This window comes from Triticum dicoccoides, chromosome 5A (assembly GCF_002162155.2).
Source record: "Triticum dicoccoides isolate Atlit2015 ecotype Zavitan chromosome 5A, WEW_v2.0, whole genome shotgun sequence".
In the NCBI taxonomy this organism is placed as follows: Eukaryota; Viridiplantae; Streptophyta; class Magnoliopsida; order Poales; family Poaceae; genus Triticum; species Triticum dicoccoides.
The window spans coordinates 254,086,621-254,102,086 of record NC_041388.1 but is presented as its reverse complement, the minus strand read 5'-3'; positions in this window follow the sequence as shown (position 1 = coordinate 254,102,086).

Sequence of the window (15,466 nt, the reverse complement as noted above, 5' to 3'; positions counted from 1 at the left end):
AAGCAACTAGAGAAAGATCTGAACCCTAGGGGGATCTTCACCTTCCAAACAACAAGGCAGATACCATCGAGGACACCCCTGAAATTGACAAACTTATAAAATGATTTAACAATATAAATCCCTTTAGGATCATAATTCCAGACAAGGGAATCAGAGGTATCATCAAATTTAAGGTCTTCAATGTCATTAAAGAGGTCATTCTAGGATTGAAGCATATCTAGGGAGAAACATCTCCTAGATTTGATCTTAAGGTTAAATCCATCCCAGACCTTACTAACTAAGATGTTATGATCAATAGCAATAGAATAAAGCACCCAATACCGAGTGGCTAGATTGGTGGATCCACACTAGTGATCTTCCCAAAATATAACCATCTTGCGATTGCAAGTTTTCCAGAAATAGCCAAATTTAGAGGCATTGGTAGCCCACAAAACTCCCTTCCAAAAAGGGGAGGCACTAACAACAGAGCAAGCAAAAATGTTAAGGTTATGTGTTCTATATTTGGCATCAATACTTTGTCTCCATTTTTTTCGAGTATCTAGATGATATCTCTTAACCCAAGAGAGGCAAGCAAGCAAAGATTAAAATTAGCAATATTAGTCATCCTTAGGCCGCCATATTCTTTCTTAAGAGCCAAAGACCCCCAAGAGGCTAGATGTACTTATGGTGTCCCTCATAATCATCACATAAACAATGGGTAAATTGGGAATTAATCAGGGTAATAGCCCATTTAGGAAACTTAATAATCCCCATAAGGTATGAGGGGATACTAGCTAGACAAGTTTGAACTAAAATAAGCCTTTTGCCAAAAGAGAGGAGTCTACCTCTCCATCTAGCCACTTTTTTATTATCTTATCAATGACTGGTTGGAGGTCCTCCTTCCTAAGCTTACAGCGATGAAGTGGAGCTCCAAGATATTTGATAGGAAAGGAGCTAAGTTTACAACCCAGAGACCAAGCAAAAACCTGAGCACTATCTCTGTCAATATTAATAGGAACTAACTCACATTTGTGGAAATTAATCCTCATGCTCGACATTTTCTCAAAGCAAGACAAAAATCCATTTAAGGTTTTTAGCATGATCTAAATTATGATCTAGAAAAAGGAGGGTGTCATCTGCATATTGCATACTGACAACTCCAACGGGATTAGATGATGGAAAAAGGCCTTCAATATTAGCCTGGCTTAATAGGGATGATAGACTACTCATATCAATAAGGAATTCATTCTTTTTCGGAAGCCCATTCAAAAATAACTCCCAAGTTAAGCGTGCTTGGCTTGGAGTAATTCTAGGATGGGTGACCGATCAGGAAGTTGGTCCCGGGTGCGTATGAGTGAGGACAAAGTGCGCAGGAAAAATTAGTATTGATCTGTGGGGCCGGTCTAGATCCCTCCAAGGGGTAACTGCCATAACCGGTGTATGTGTCCGGGGCGTTACACCTACAAAAAATCATAGTTGTTGTCAGTTATCCTGCATTATCCAAAAGGGATTTAATTTTATTCATCCACACAGGGATAAAGCCCCTTCTACTCATCATATCGAACAAAAACTCTGTGTTAATCATATCATAAGGTTTCTCATAGTCAAGTTTAAACATAAAACCAGACAGTTTTTTAGTAGCTACAAAGTGAATAATTTCATGAGCAGCCACTATGCTTTAAACAATAAATCTGCCTTTTATAGAGGTAGTTTGATGTGGAGCAATGAGCTCATTGGAAATAGGATCAAAACTATTAGTAGTTCATTTAGAGAAAAATTTAAAACTGCAATTAATCATAGCAAAGGCCTAAACTTCTCCATTCGAATTGCATTAGACTCCTTGGGAACAAGGGTGAGTAAGGAGAAGTTCAATCTAAATAAGTCTAGGTCTCCCTTCTCCTAATCTCTAAACATAGCAAACATATCATTTTTAGAATGGATCCCGTACTATACAAGGATCTTTCCTCTATTCTTTCAATTCTACATTTTGCATCCACTTTCCTGTAGATTCGTCCGTTTCTTTATGTTCCTTGGTTTTGTCAACATTTCTCCTGCAATGTCGATCTGGGTACTAGCCACAATTTTCTTTCGAGCTAACATCCCGAACCAACCTATATGCAAGAGGGATCATGCACGGAAAAAAGCGAGAAGCGGGAGTTCTAAAAATAAATGTTGATGCATCATTTTATGCAGATAACTTCATAGGTGCTTGCGGTGTTATTGTGCGTCATGATCGTGGCAAGTTCCTGGGTGCAACTAAAGGAAATATGCCCTAGAGGCAATAATAAAGTTGTTATTTATATTTCCTTATATCATGATAAATGTTTATTATTCATGCTAGAATTGTATTAACCGGAAACTTAGTACATGTGCGAATACATAGACAAACAGCGTGTCACTAGTTTGCCTCTACTTGACTAGCTCATTGAATCAATAATGGTTATGTTTCCTAACCATAGACATGAGTTGTCATTTGACTAACGGGATCACATCATTAGACAATGATGTGATTGACTTGACCCATCCATTATCTTAGCACAATGATCGTTTAGTTTGTTTCTATTGCTTTCTCCATAACTATACATGTTCCTATGACTATGAGATCATGCAACTCCCGAATACCGGAGGAACACTTTGTGTGCTACCAAACATCACAACGTAACTGGGTGATTATAAAGGTGCTCTACAGGTGTCTCCGATGGTGTTTGTTGAGTTCGCATGGATCAGGATTAGGATTTGTCACCCCGATTGTCGGAGAGGTATCTCTGGGCCCTCTCGGTAATGTACATCATAATAAGCCTTGCAAGCAATGTAGCTAATGAGTTAGTTACGGAATGTAGCATTACGGAATGAGTAAAGAGACTTGCCGATAACAAGATTGAACTAGGTATTGAGATACCGATGATCGAATCTCGGGCAAGTAACACACCGATGACAAAAGGGAACAACGTATACCGTTATGCGGTTTGACCGATAAAGATCTTCGTAGAATATGTAGGAGCCAATATGAGCATCCAGGTTCCGCTATTGGTTATTGACTAGAGACATGTCTCGGTCATGTCTACGTAGTTCCCAAACCCGTAGGGTCCACACGCTTAACATTCGGTGACGATCGGTATTACGAGTTTATGTGTTTTGATGTACCGAAGATAGTTCGGAGTCCCAGATTTGATCACGGACATGACGAGGAGTCTCGAAATGGTCGAGACATAAAGGTTGATATATTGGATGACTATATTTGGACATCGGAAGGGTTCCGAGTAAGTTTGGACGAATACCGGAGTACCGCGGGGTTACCGGAACCCCCCGGGGAGTGTATTGGGCCTCGTGGGCCTTGGTGGAGACAGGAAGGGGCGGCCAGGGTAGGCCGCGCGCCCCCTCCCCCTCTAGTCCAAATTGGACTAGGAAGGGGGTGCCCCCATTTTTCCTTCCCCCTCTCTTCTCCTTCCTTCCCTCATACTCCTACTCATGGAAGTGGGGGAATCCTACTCCCGGTGGCTGTAGGACTCCCCTTGGGGCGCACCTAGGAGGCCGACCTCCTCCCCCTCCTCCACTCCTTTATATACGGGGGAGGGGGAACCCCATAGACACACAAGTTGATAATTGATCTTTTAGCCATGTGAGGTGCCCCCGCCACCATAATCCACCTCGGTCATATCGTAGCAGTCCTTAGGCGAAGCCCTGTTCCAGTAGCATCATCATCACCATCATCACGCCGTCGTGCTGATGAAACTCTCCCTCTAAGCTCTATTGTATCATGAGTTCGCAGGACGTCATCGAGCCGAACATGTGCAGATCGCGGAGGTGCCGACCTTCGGTGCTAGATCGGTCGATCGTGAAGACGTACAACTACATCAACCGCGTTGTCATAATGCTTCTGCTTACGGTCTACGAGGGTACATAGACGATACTCTCCCCTCTCGTTACTATGCATCACCATGATCTTGTGTGTGCGTAGGATTTTTTTTTGAAATTACTGTGTTCCCCAACAGTGGTATCAGAGCCAGGTCATGCGTAGATGTTATACGCACGAGTAGAACACAAAGTAGTTGTGGGCGTGGGTACATACATATTGCTTGCCATCACTAGTTGATTCTTGATTCAGCGGCATTGTTGGATGAAGCGGCCCAGACCGACATTACGCGTACGCTTACGCGAGACTGGTTCTACCGACGTGCTTCGCACACAGGTGGCTAGTGGGTGTCTGTTTCTCCAGCTTTAGTTGAATCAGATTCAATGAACAGGGTTCTTTCTGAAGATCAAAAAGCAATCACTATACTACGTTGTGGTTTTTGATGCGTAGTTAAGAACGGTTCTTGCTCATCCCGTAGCAACCACGTAAAACTTGCAACAACAAAGTAGAGGGCGTCTAACTTGTTTTTGCAGGGCATGTTGTGATGTGATATGGTCAAGACATGATGCTAAATTTTATTGTATGAGATGATCATGTTTTGTAACACAGTTATCGGCAACTGGTAGGAGCCATATGGTTTTCACTTTATTGTATGAAATGCAATCACCATGTAATTGCTTTACTTTATCACTAAGCGGTAGCCATAGTCATAGAGGCAATAGTTGGCGAGACAAGACCGATGCTTCGATGGAGATCAAGATGTCAAGCTAGTGACGATGGTGATCATGACGGTGCTTTGGAGATGGAGATCAAAGGCACAAGATGATGATGACCATATCATATCACCTATATTGATTGCATGTGATGTTTATCCTTTATGCATCTTATTTTGCTTAGTTCGACGGTAGCATTATAAGATGATCTCTCACTAAATTTCAAGGTATAAGTGTTCTCCTTGAGTATGCACCATTGCTACAGTTCGTCGTGCTGAGACACCACGTGATGATCGGGTGTGATAAGCTATACGTTCACATACAATGGGTGCAAGCTAGTTTTGCACACGCAGAATACTCGGGTTGAACTTGGCGAGCCTAGCATATGCAGATATGGCCTCGAAACACTAGAGACCGAAAGGTCGAGCATGAATCATATAGTAGATATGATCAACATAGTGATGTTCACCATTGAAAACTACTCCATCTCACGTGATGATCGGACATGGTTTAGTTGATATGGATCACATGATCACTTAAAAGATTAGAGAGATGTCTATCTAAGTGGGAGTTCTTAAGTGATTTGATTAATTAAACTTTAATTTATCATGAACTTAGTACCTGATAGTATTTTGCATGTCTATGTTGTTGTAGATAGATGGCCCGTGTTGTTGTTCCGTTGAATTTTAATGTGTTCCTAGAGAAAGCTAAGTTGAAATATGATGGTAGCAACTACACAGACTGGGTCCATAACTTGAGGATTATCCTCACTGCTGCACAAAAGAATTACATCCTGGAAGAACCGCTAGGTGACAAACCCGCTGCAGGAGCAACGCCAGATGTTATGAACACCTGGCAGAGCAAAGCTGATGACTACTCGATAGTTCAATGTGCCATGCTTTACGGCTTAGAACCGGGACTTCAACGATGTTTTGAACGTCATGGAGCATATGAGATGTTCCAGGAGTTGAAGTTAATATTTCAAGCAAATGCCCGGATTGAGAGATATGAAGTCTCCAATAAGTTCTACAACTGCAAGATGGAGGAGAATAGTTCTCTCAATGAACATATACTCAGAATGTATGGGTACCACAACCACTTGACTCAAGTGGGTGTTAATCTTCCTGATGATAGTGTCATTGACAAAGTTCTTCAATCACTGCCACCAAGCTACAAGAGCTTCGTGATGAACTATAATATGCAAGGGATGGATAAGATGATTCATGAGCTCTTCGCAATGCTAAAGGTTGCGGAGGTAGAAATCAAGAAGGAGCATCAAGTGTTGATGGTCAACAAGACCACTAGTTTCAAGAAAAAGGGTAAAGGGAACAAGGGGAGCTTCAAGAAGAACAACAAGCCAGTTGCTGCCCAAGTGAAGAAACCCAAGTCTGGACCTAAGCCTGAGACTGGGTGCTTCTACTGCAAAGGAACTGGTCACTGGAAGCGGAACTGCCCCAAGTATTTGGCGGAGAAGAAGGATGGTAAAGTGAAAGGTATATTTGATATACATGTTATTGATGTGTACCTTACTAATGCTCGCAGTAGTGCCTGGGTATTTGATACTGGTTCCATTGCTAACATTTGCAACTCGAAGCAGGGGCTACGGATTAAGCGATGATTGGCTAAGGACGAGGTGACGATGCGCGTGGGAAATGGTTCCAAAGTCGATGTGATCGCCGTCGGTACGCTACCTCTATATCTACCTTCGGGGATTAGTTTTAGACCTAAATAATTGTTATTTGGTGCCAGTGTTGAGCATGAACATTATGTCTGGATCTTGTTTGATGCGAGACGGTTATTCATTTAAATTAGAGAATAATGGTTTTTCTATTTATATGAGTAATATCTTTTATGGTCATGCACCCTTGATGAGTGGTCTATTTTACTAAATCTTGATAGTAGTTATACACATGCTCATAGTATTGAGGCCAAAAGATGAAGAGTTGATAATGATAGTGCAACTTACTTGTGGCACTGCCGTTTAGGTCATATTGGTGTAAAGCGCATGAAGAAACTCCATTCTGATGGCCTTCTGGAATCACTTGATTATGAATCACTTGGTACATGCGAACCATGCCTCATGGGCAAGATGACTAAAACTCCGTTCTCTGGAACAATGGAGCGAGCAACAGAGTTATTGGAAATCATACATACTGATGTATGTGGTCCAATGAACATTGAAGCTCGCGGCGGATATCGTTATTTTCTCACCTTCATAGATGATTTGAGTAGATATGGGTATATCTACTTGATGAAACATAAGTCTGAAACATTGGAAAAGTTCAAAGAATTTTAGAGTGAAGTGGAAAATCATCATAACAAGAAAATCAAGTTTCTACGATCTGATCGTGGAAGTGAATATTTGAGTTATGAGTTTGGACTTCATTTGAAACAATGTGGAATAGTTTCACAACTCACGCCACCTGGAACACCATAGCGTAATGGTGTGTCCGAACGTCGTAATCGTACTTTACTAGATATGGTGCGATCTATGATGTCTTTCACTGATTTACCGCTATCGTTTTGGGGTTACGCTTTAGAGACAGCTGCATTCACGTTAAATAGGGCACCATCTAGATCCGTCGAAACGACACCTTATGAACTGTGGTTTGGCAAGAAACCCAAGTTGTCGTTTCTTAAAGTTTGGGGCTGCGATGCTTATGTGAAAAAGCTTCAACCTGATAAGCTCGAACCCAAATCAGAGAAATGTGTCTTCATAGGATACCCAAAGGAGACTGTTGGGTACACCTTCTATCACAAATCCGAAGGCAAGATATTCGTTGCTAAGAATGGATCCTTTCTAGATAAGGAGTTTCTCCCGAAAGAAGTGAGTGGAAGGAAAGTAGAACTTGATGAGGTAATTGTACCTTCTCCCCTATTGGAAAGTAGTTCATCATTAAAATTAGTTCCAGTGATTCCTACACCAGTAAGTGAGGAAACTAATGATGATGATCATGAAACTTCTGATCAAGTTACTACCGAACCTCGTAGGTCAACCAGAGTAAGATTTGTACCAGAGTTGTACAGTAATCCTGTTCTGGAAGTCATGTTACTTGACCATGATGAACCTATGAACTATGAGGAAGCGACGATGAGCCCAGATTCCGCCAAATGGCTTGAAGCCATGAAATCTTAGATGGGATCCATGTATGAGAACAAAGTGTGGACTTTGGTTGACTTGCCCGATGATCGGCAGGCCATAGAAAATAAATGGATCTTCAAGAAAAAGACTGATGCTGGCCGTAATGTTACTGTCTACAAAGGTCGACTTGTTGCAAAAGGTTTTTGACAAGTTCAAGGAGTTGACTACGATGAGACCTTCTCACCCGTAGCGATGCTTAAGTCCGTCCGAATCATGTTAGCAATTGCCGCATTTTATGATTATGAAATTTGGCAAATGGATGTCAAAACTGCATTCCTTAATGAATATCTTAAAGAAGAGTTGTATATGATGCAACCAGAAGGTTTTGTCGATCCAAAAGGTGCTAACAAAGTGTGAAAGCTCCAGTGGTTCATTTATGGACTGGTGCAAGCCTCTCGAAGTTGGAATATACGCTTTGATAGTGTGATCAAAGCATATGGTTTTATACAGACTTTTAGAGAAGCCTGTATTTACAAGAAAGTGAGTGGGAGCTCTGTAGCATTTCTGATATTATGTGTAGATGACATATTGTTGATTGAAAATGATACTGAATTTCTGAATAGCATAAAAGGATACTTGAATAAGAATTTTTCAATGAAAGACCTCGGTGAAGCTGCTTATATATTAGGCATCAAGATCTATAGAGATAGATCAAGACGCTTAATTGGAGTTTCACAAAGCACATGCCTTGATAAAGTTTTGAAGAAGTTCAAAATGGATCCGGTAAAGAAAGGGTTCTTGCCTGTATTACAAGGTGTGAAGTTGAGTCAGACTCAATGCCCGACCACCGCAGAAGATAGAGAGAAAATTAAAGGTGTTCCCTATGCTTCAGCCATAGGCTCTATCATCTATACAATGTTGTGTACCAGACCTGATGTGTGCCTTACTATAAGTTTAGCAGGGAGGTACCAAAGTAATCCAGGAGTGGATCACTGGACAACGGTCAAGAACATCCTAAAATACCTGAAAAGGACTAAGGATATGTTTCTCGTATATGGAGGTGACAAAGAGCTCGTCGTAAACGGTTACGTCGATGCAAGCTTTAACACTGATCCGGATGACTCTAAGTCACAAACCAGGTACGTGTTTTTATTAAATGGTGGAGATGTCAGTTGGTGCAGTTCCAAGCAGAGCATCGTGGCGGGATCTACGTGTGAAGCGGAATACATAGCTGATTCGGAAGCAGCAAATGAAGGAGTCTGGATGAAGGAGTTCATATCCGATCTAGGTGTCATACCTAGTGCATCGGGTCCAATGAAAATCTTTTGTGACAATACTGGAGCAATTGCCTTGGCAAAGGAATCCAGATTTCACAAGAGAACCAAGCACATCAAGAGACGCTTCAATTCCATCCGCGATCAAGTTAAGGAGGGAGACACCAAAATTTGCAAGATACATACAGATCTGAATGTTGCAGACTCATTGACTAAGCCTCTCTCACGAACAAAACATTATCAGCACCAAGACTCCATGAGTGTTAGAATCATTACAATGTAATCTAGATTATTGACTCTAGTGCAAGTGGGAGACTGAAGGAAATATGCCCTAGAGGCAATAATAAAGTTATTATTTATATTTCCTTATATCATGAAAAATGTTTATTATTCATGCTAGAATTGTATTAACCGGAAACTTAGTACATGTGTGAATACATAGACAAACAGAGTGTCTGTAGCGACCTGAGCTCACACAGTCAAGTCTCTGTGCTTCAGTGTCATCCCTGGATCGGTAATGCTAACACACACAGTACTCGAAGGATTTATAACAGAGTAGCAATCACACACTTATTACATCGAATGTCTCAAAAGAGAACTTATTACAATAAATATGGCTTAAGGCCATCTAATTAAGATAACAGCGGAAGACTTCGAAGATAAAGCGAGTCCATCAACTCCAACGGCATAGCTGAGTGCATGACAAACGACCTATGCCATCTTATTCGTTGTCTGAAAAGTCTGCAACATGATATGTTGCGGCCCGAAACGGGTCAGCACAGGGAATATGCTAGCAAAGTAACACAAGAGAGCAATGAACAAATAAATGCTATCACTACATGCATATATGGCTGGTGGAGGCTCTATGGTTATATTGTTTTACAAAAAGCCAATTTTTACCTACAACAAAGAATTATAATTTATTTAACTATCATGGTAGTTGAAACATCATTGAGAAGGTTCCTACAACTCAATCCCAATTAAAGTAGTCATTAACATCCCAACAAATTAACTTTAGGGTGATGAGATCAAATCAATAATTCAAGTACCAGATACTCAAGATGTCCATAACCGGGGATACGGCTAACCATGATTAGTTTATACACTCTGCAGAGGTTTGCGCACTTTTCGCCACAAGACTCGATCTCCTCTGTTGGATTTCTCGCACTACAGGGTGTCTGAGAAACGGATGACCGAGACACAGTCTTTCAGAATCATTAACTCTTTACTATGGGTGGACCGTTACACCTACTTTCCCCTACATCTGCTAGCCCACCACTAAAAGAGGTCACACAACCTACTCAACTATGCCAGAGCCCATAATGGCTTGTGGCTGCACATGGAAGTTTCTAGCATGAATAATCTCATGATCCCTTTGAGCCTGGGTGGCGGACCGTAGGATGATCACACGGGTACTCGAGGATATCCTAGGACAACACTAGATTCTCCAGGTGCCGACATGCAATCCACCCAGATGTGTATTAAAGTTGCCACCTTAAGTTGAACCACTAATTAACAAATCACATATGTCATGGTTACTCACAAACCCAATCCACGTCTATGAGCATAGCATAGCAATATAAGCATAACGTAGAAGTAACTCCCAAGGGCTTGATAATAAAACAGGTAATAGGTTCTAACTCATCATCTACTTCCCAGACCCACATGTTAAGAGATCCTACTCATGCAATGTGTGAGGGTTGAAACTAATGCATAAAAACTGGGTGATGAAGGGGTATGATCAAAGTGTTACTTGCCTTGCTGATGATCTGCAAATCCTAGAGACTCGTAGTAGCACGCTTCGCACTCCGGGAGTTCTATCGCAAACAAACAATAGCATACATAAGCAATCAATCAAAGATGCACGAAGAAAACTCAAATAAGAAGATCTAACCAGAAAGTTCAATTGTAGAACTCCGGTTTGCAAAAAGAATCAAATCAAACGAAGCAGCGAAACTCAAACTATGAAAGAAACAAGATCCGTTTACTAATCTGGACTAAAGTCAAATTTTATAGTACCAAAATCTTGTTCAAGTTGGTTAAACAGAAAGAGGGCTTCGAGACGAAGATCTAGGCGCTTGTTTCACCTGATTCGGATAAACGAGTGAAAAGATAAACTAGAACGAAGATTAGGGCAGAAATCACGATCGAAAATAATCGCGGAAAACACCTGGAAAAAGAAATGAGACGAACAGGCTAACGAACGAACGTTTGCTGTCTACGGCTAACAGATGAACGGTGTACGTTAAGTCGAAAGTACGAACAAACGTTCGTTGACTAACTAAACCGAGAAAACCGAACCGAATAAAAATAAAAAACGCATCTAGGGTTTCTAAAAAACCGAGGTTTTTACCTAAAACCGAAAAAACCGAAACGACGAGATCCATCGGCGACGGCTCCGGCGGGCTTACGCGGCGGCGCGGCGAGACAGGGTGCAGCGCGGGGCGGCGGAACGTGACGCGGCAGGCGGCGGCGCGGGCAGCGGCGAGCGGTGGGAGCAGCGGGCGGCGGCGCGGGGTTGGCCGGGCGGGGCTGGCGGCGCGGGGTGAGGAGCCGAGGGGGGCGTGGCTTAAAAAGGGGACCTCGGCTTGCGCGAGGGGGCGGCGAGGCCGACCCGGACTCCTCCTCACCGGAGTCCGACATCCGCACGGGAGGGCGAGGCGGCGCGAGCGGGATGGGCCGGTTGGGCTGCAGCCCGGCACGGTCCGAAGAAGTTTTTTTTAAGATTTCACCGGAAAAATCCTAATAAATAGAATAAAAAACTAAAAAAACAAAACAAATTTTCACTGTCTAAATAAAATATTAGAACATGATGAACATTTTCTTGGCCCTAAAATGCAATTTTGAAAAAATTGCATATTTTTCTAATTCAAATAAATTAACGATAAAAGCCAAAATAAAATATTTATTTGATTTTAATATTTTTCCTCCAATATTTCATTTATTTTGGAGAAGTCATTTTATCTCCTCTCATATATTTCTATTATGAAATATTTTTGAAGAGAAAAACAATTAAAACCAAATGATCCTATTTTCAAAATTTGAGAAAACTCAAATATGAAAATATCAAAATTCCCAACTCTCTCCGTGGGTCCTTGAGTTGCTTAGAACGTCGAGGATCGCGAGGCAAAAATGCAATAAAATATGATATGCATGAACGACCTATGTATAACATTCCAAATTGAAAATTTGGGATGTTACAAACCTACCCCCCTTAAGATGAATCTCGTCCTCAAGATTCAGGTTGGCTAGAAAATAGGTGTGGGTAGTCTTTCCGTAGATCATCCTCTCGTTCCCAGGTGGCTTCATCCTTGGTATGGTGGCTCCACTGGACTTTGCAAAACTTCATAACCTTGCTGCGGGTAACTCGGCTGGCAAACTCGAGAATCTTTACAGGTTTCTCCTCATATGTCAAATCGCTATCCAACTGAATTGCTTCCAGGGGCACCGTATCTCTCAAAGGGATATCGGCCATCTCTGCATGGTAATTCTTCAACTGGGAAACGTGAAACACATCATATACTGCTGACTGTCCTTCAGGTAATTCCAACTTGTAGGCAACCTCTCCCATGCGTTCCAAAACACGGTACGGCCCTACAAATCTCGGGGCTAACTTTCCCTTAACTCCAAAATGTTTTACTCCTCGCAGGGGTGACACTTGCAGATATGCCATGTCTCCAATTTCATAGACTATCTCCTTGCGTTTTGAGTCTGCATAACTCTTCTGTCTAGACTGAGCTACCTTCAGTCTGTCTCATATCAGCTTAACCTTCTCTTCAGACTCCTTAATCAAATCTGGTCCAAACAACTGACGGTCTCCAACTTCATCCCACATCAACGGTGTTCGGCACCTCCTTCCATACAGGGCTTTGAACGGTGCCATCTTCAAACTGGCCTGGTAACTATTATTGTATGAGAACTCCGCGTAGGGAAAGTTGTCGTCCCAACTAGATCCATAATCTAGTGCACAAGCTCTCAACATGTCCTCCAGGATCTGATTTACTCTCTCGGTCTGTCCATCTGTCTGCGGGTGAAATGCGGTACTGAACTCTAGCCTGATTCCCAAAGTCTGGTGCAGCTGGTGCCAAAACTTTGAGTTAAACTACGTTCCTCTATCTGATACGATGGTCCTCCGAACTCCATGCAGACATACGATCCTGGTCATATATATCTTGGCATACTTCGCGCTTGTATAGGTGGTCTTCACAAGGATAAAGTGAGCTACTTTGGTCAAGCGGTCCACTACTACCCAGATAGAATCATATCCCGATCGGGTCCTGGGTAATCCGGTGATGAAATCCATGCCAAGTTTATCCCACTTCCATTCGGGTATCGGCATAGGCTGCAGTAACCCTGTCGACTTCTGATGTTCTGCCTTCACTCTCTGACATACATCACATACGGCTACATACTAGGCAATATCCTTCTTCATTCCAGTCCACCAGAAACGCTCCTTCAAATCCAAATACATCTTGGTGTTTCCGGGGTGTATCGAGTATGGCGAGTCATGAGCTTCCTGTAATATCAACTTCCTGATCTCTGTATTATTGGGCACAAATATACGGTCCTCAAACCACAGGGTGTCGTGCTCATCCTCACGAAAACCTTTGGCTTTGCCTTCAGCCATCTTCTCCTTTATGTCGGCAATTTCTTTGTCCTCCTTCTGAGCTTCTCGAATCTTTCCCAACAATGTCGACTGAACTTCCATGGTTGTAAAAAAACCTCTAGGAACAATCTCCAAACGAAGTTCCCTGAGATCTTCTGCTAACTCCTTTGGCAATCCTTTACTTAAGAAGGTATTGGCACAACTCTTCCGGCTCAAAGCGTCTGCTACGACATTGGCCTTTCCTGGATGATAGTGTAACTTCATATCATAATCATTGATAAGCGCCAACCATCTCCTTTTCCTGAGGTTCAAATCCTTCTGTGTGAAAATGTACTTCAAACTCTTATGATCCATGTACACATCATAATGGTTCCCAATAAGAAAATGTCTCCAGGTTTTGAGTGCATGCACGACAGCTGCTAACTCCAAATCATGTGTGGCATAATTCAACTCATGCGGTCGAAGTTGTCGTGAGGCATATGAAACAACTCTTCCGTCTTGCATCTCCTCCAAGTCTTAAACGGGATGTGTCGCAATACACATCGAAATCCTTACGTATATCTGGCAGAATTAGCACTGGGGCCATAGTCAAACATTTCTTCAACTCCTGGAAACTTGCTTCACATTCTTCATTCCAATGGAGCTTGGTGTCCTTCTTCAACAATGTTGTCATAGGCTTAGCGATCTTGGAAAAAATCTCAATGAATCTCCGATAGTATCCTGCAAGTCCAAGAAAACTGCGGATCTCTCCAACTGAGGTGGGTGCCCACCACTCAGTGACTGACTGAACCTTGGTAGGATCTGTTGGGGATCGTTGCAAAAATTAAAATTTTCTACGCATCACCAAGATCAATCTATGGAGAGACTACCAACGAGAGAGAGAGGGGAGTGCATCTTCAAACCCTTGAAGATCGCGATGCAGAAGCGTTACAAGAACGCGGATGAAGGAATCGTACTCGCAGCGATTCAGATCGCGGTTGATTTCGATCTAAGCACCGAACAACGGCGCCTCCGCGTTCAACACACGTACAGCCCGGGGATGTCTCCTCCTTCTTGATCCAGCAAGGGGGAAGGAGAAGTTGGGGAAGAGCTCCGGCAGCACGATGGCGTGGTGGTGGAGCTTGCAATTCTCCGGCAAGGCTTGCCAAGCTCAACGGAGGAGGGGGGTGTTGGAGAGGGGGAGGGCTGCGCCTTGGATGTGGTACTGCTTCCCTCCCTCCACCCCTCTATTTATAGGGCAAAGGGGAAAGGGGTTCAGCCCCTCTAGATGAGATCTAGAGGGGGCGGTGGCCAAGGGGAGGGCCCCCCCCTTTAGGGTTCCCCCCAACCCTAGGCGCATGGGCCCTGGGGGGGATGGCGCTCAGCCCACTTAGGGGCTGGTTCCCTTCCACATACCGCCCATAGGGCCCTCCGGGGCAGGTGGACCCTCCTGGTGGACCCCCGGAACCCCTTCGGTGGTCCCGGTACAATACCGATAAACCCCCGAACACTTCCCATGACCGTATGATGACTTCCCATATATAAATCTTCACCTCCAGACCATTCCGGAACTCCTCGTGACATCCGAGATCTCATCCGGGACTCCGAACAACATTCGGTAACTGCATACTATTTCCCATAACAACTCTAGCGTCACCAAACCTTAAGTGTGTAGACCGTACGGGTTCGGGAATCACGCAGACATGACCGAGACATCTCTCCGGCCAATAACCAATAGCGGGATCTGGATACCCATGTTGGTTCCCACATGTTCCACGATGATCTCATCGGATGAACCATGATGTCGGGGATTCAATCAATCCCGTATACAATTCCCTTTGTCTATCGGTATGATTCTTGCCTGAGATTCGGTCGTCGGTATCCCTATACCTTGTTCAATCTCATTATCGGCAAGTCTCTTTACTCATTCCGTAACACATCATCCCGTGATCAACTCCTTGATCACATTGAGCTCATTAT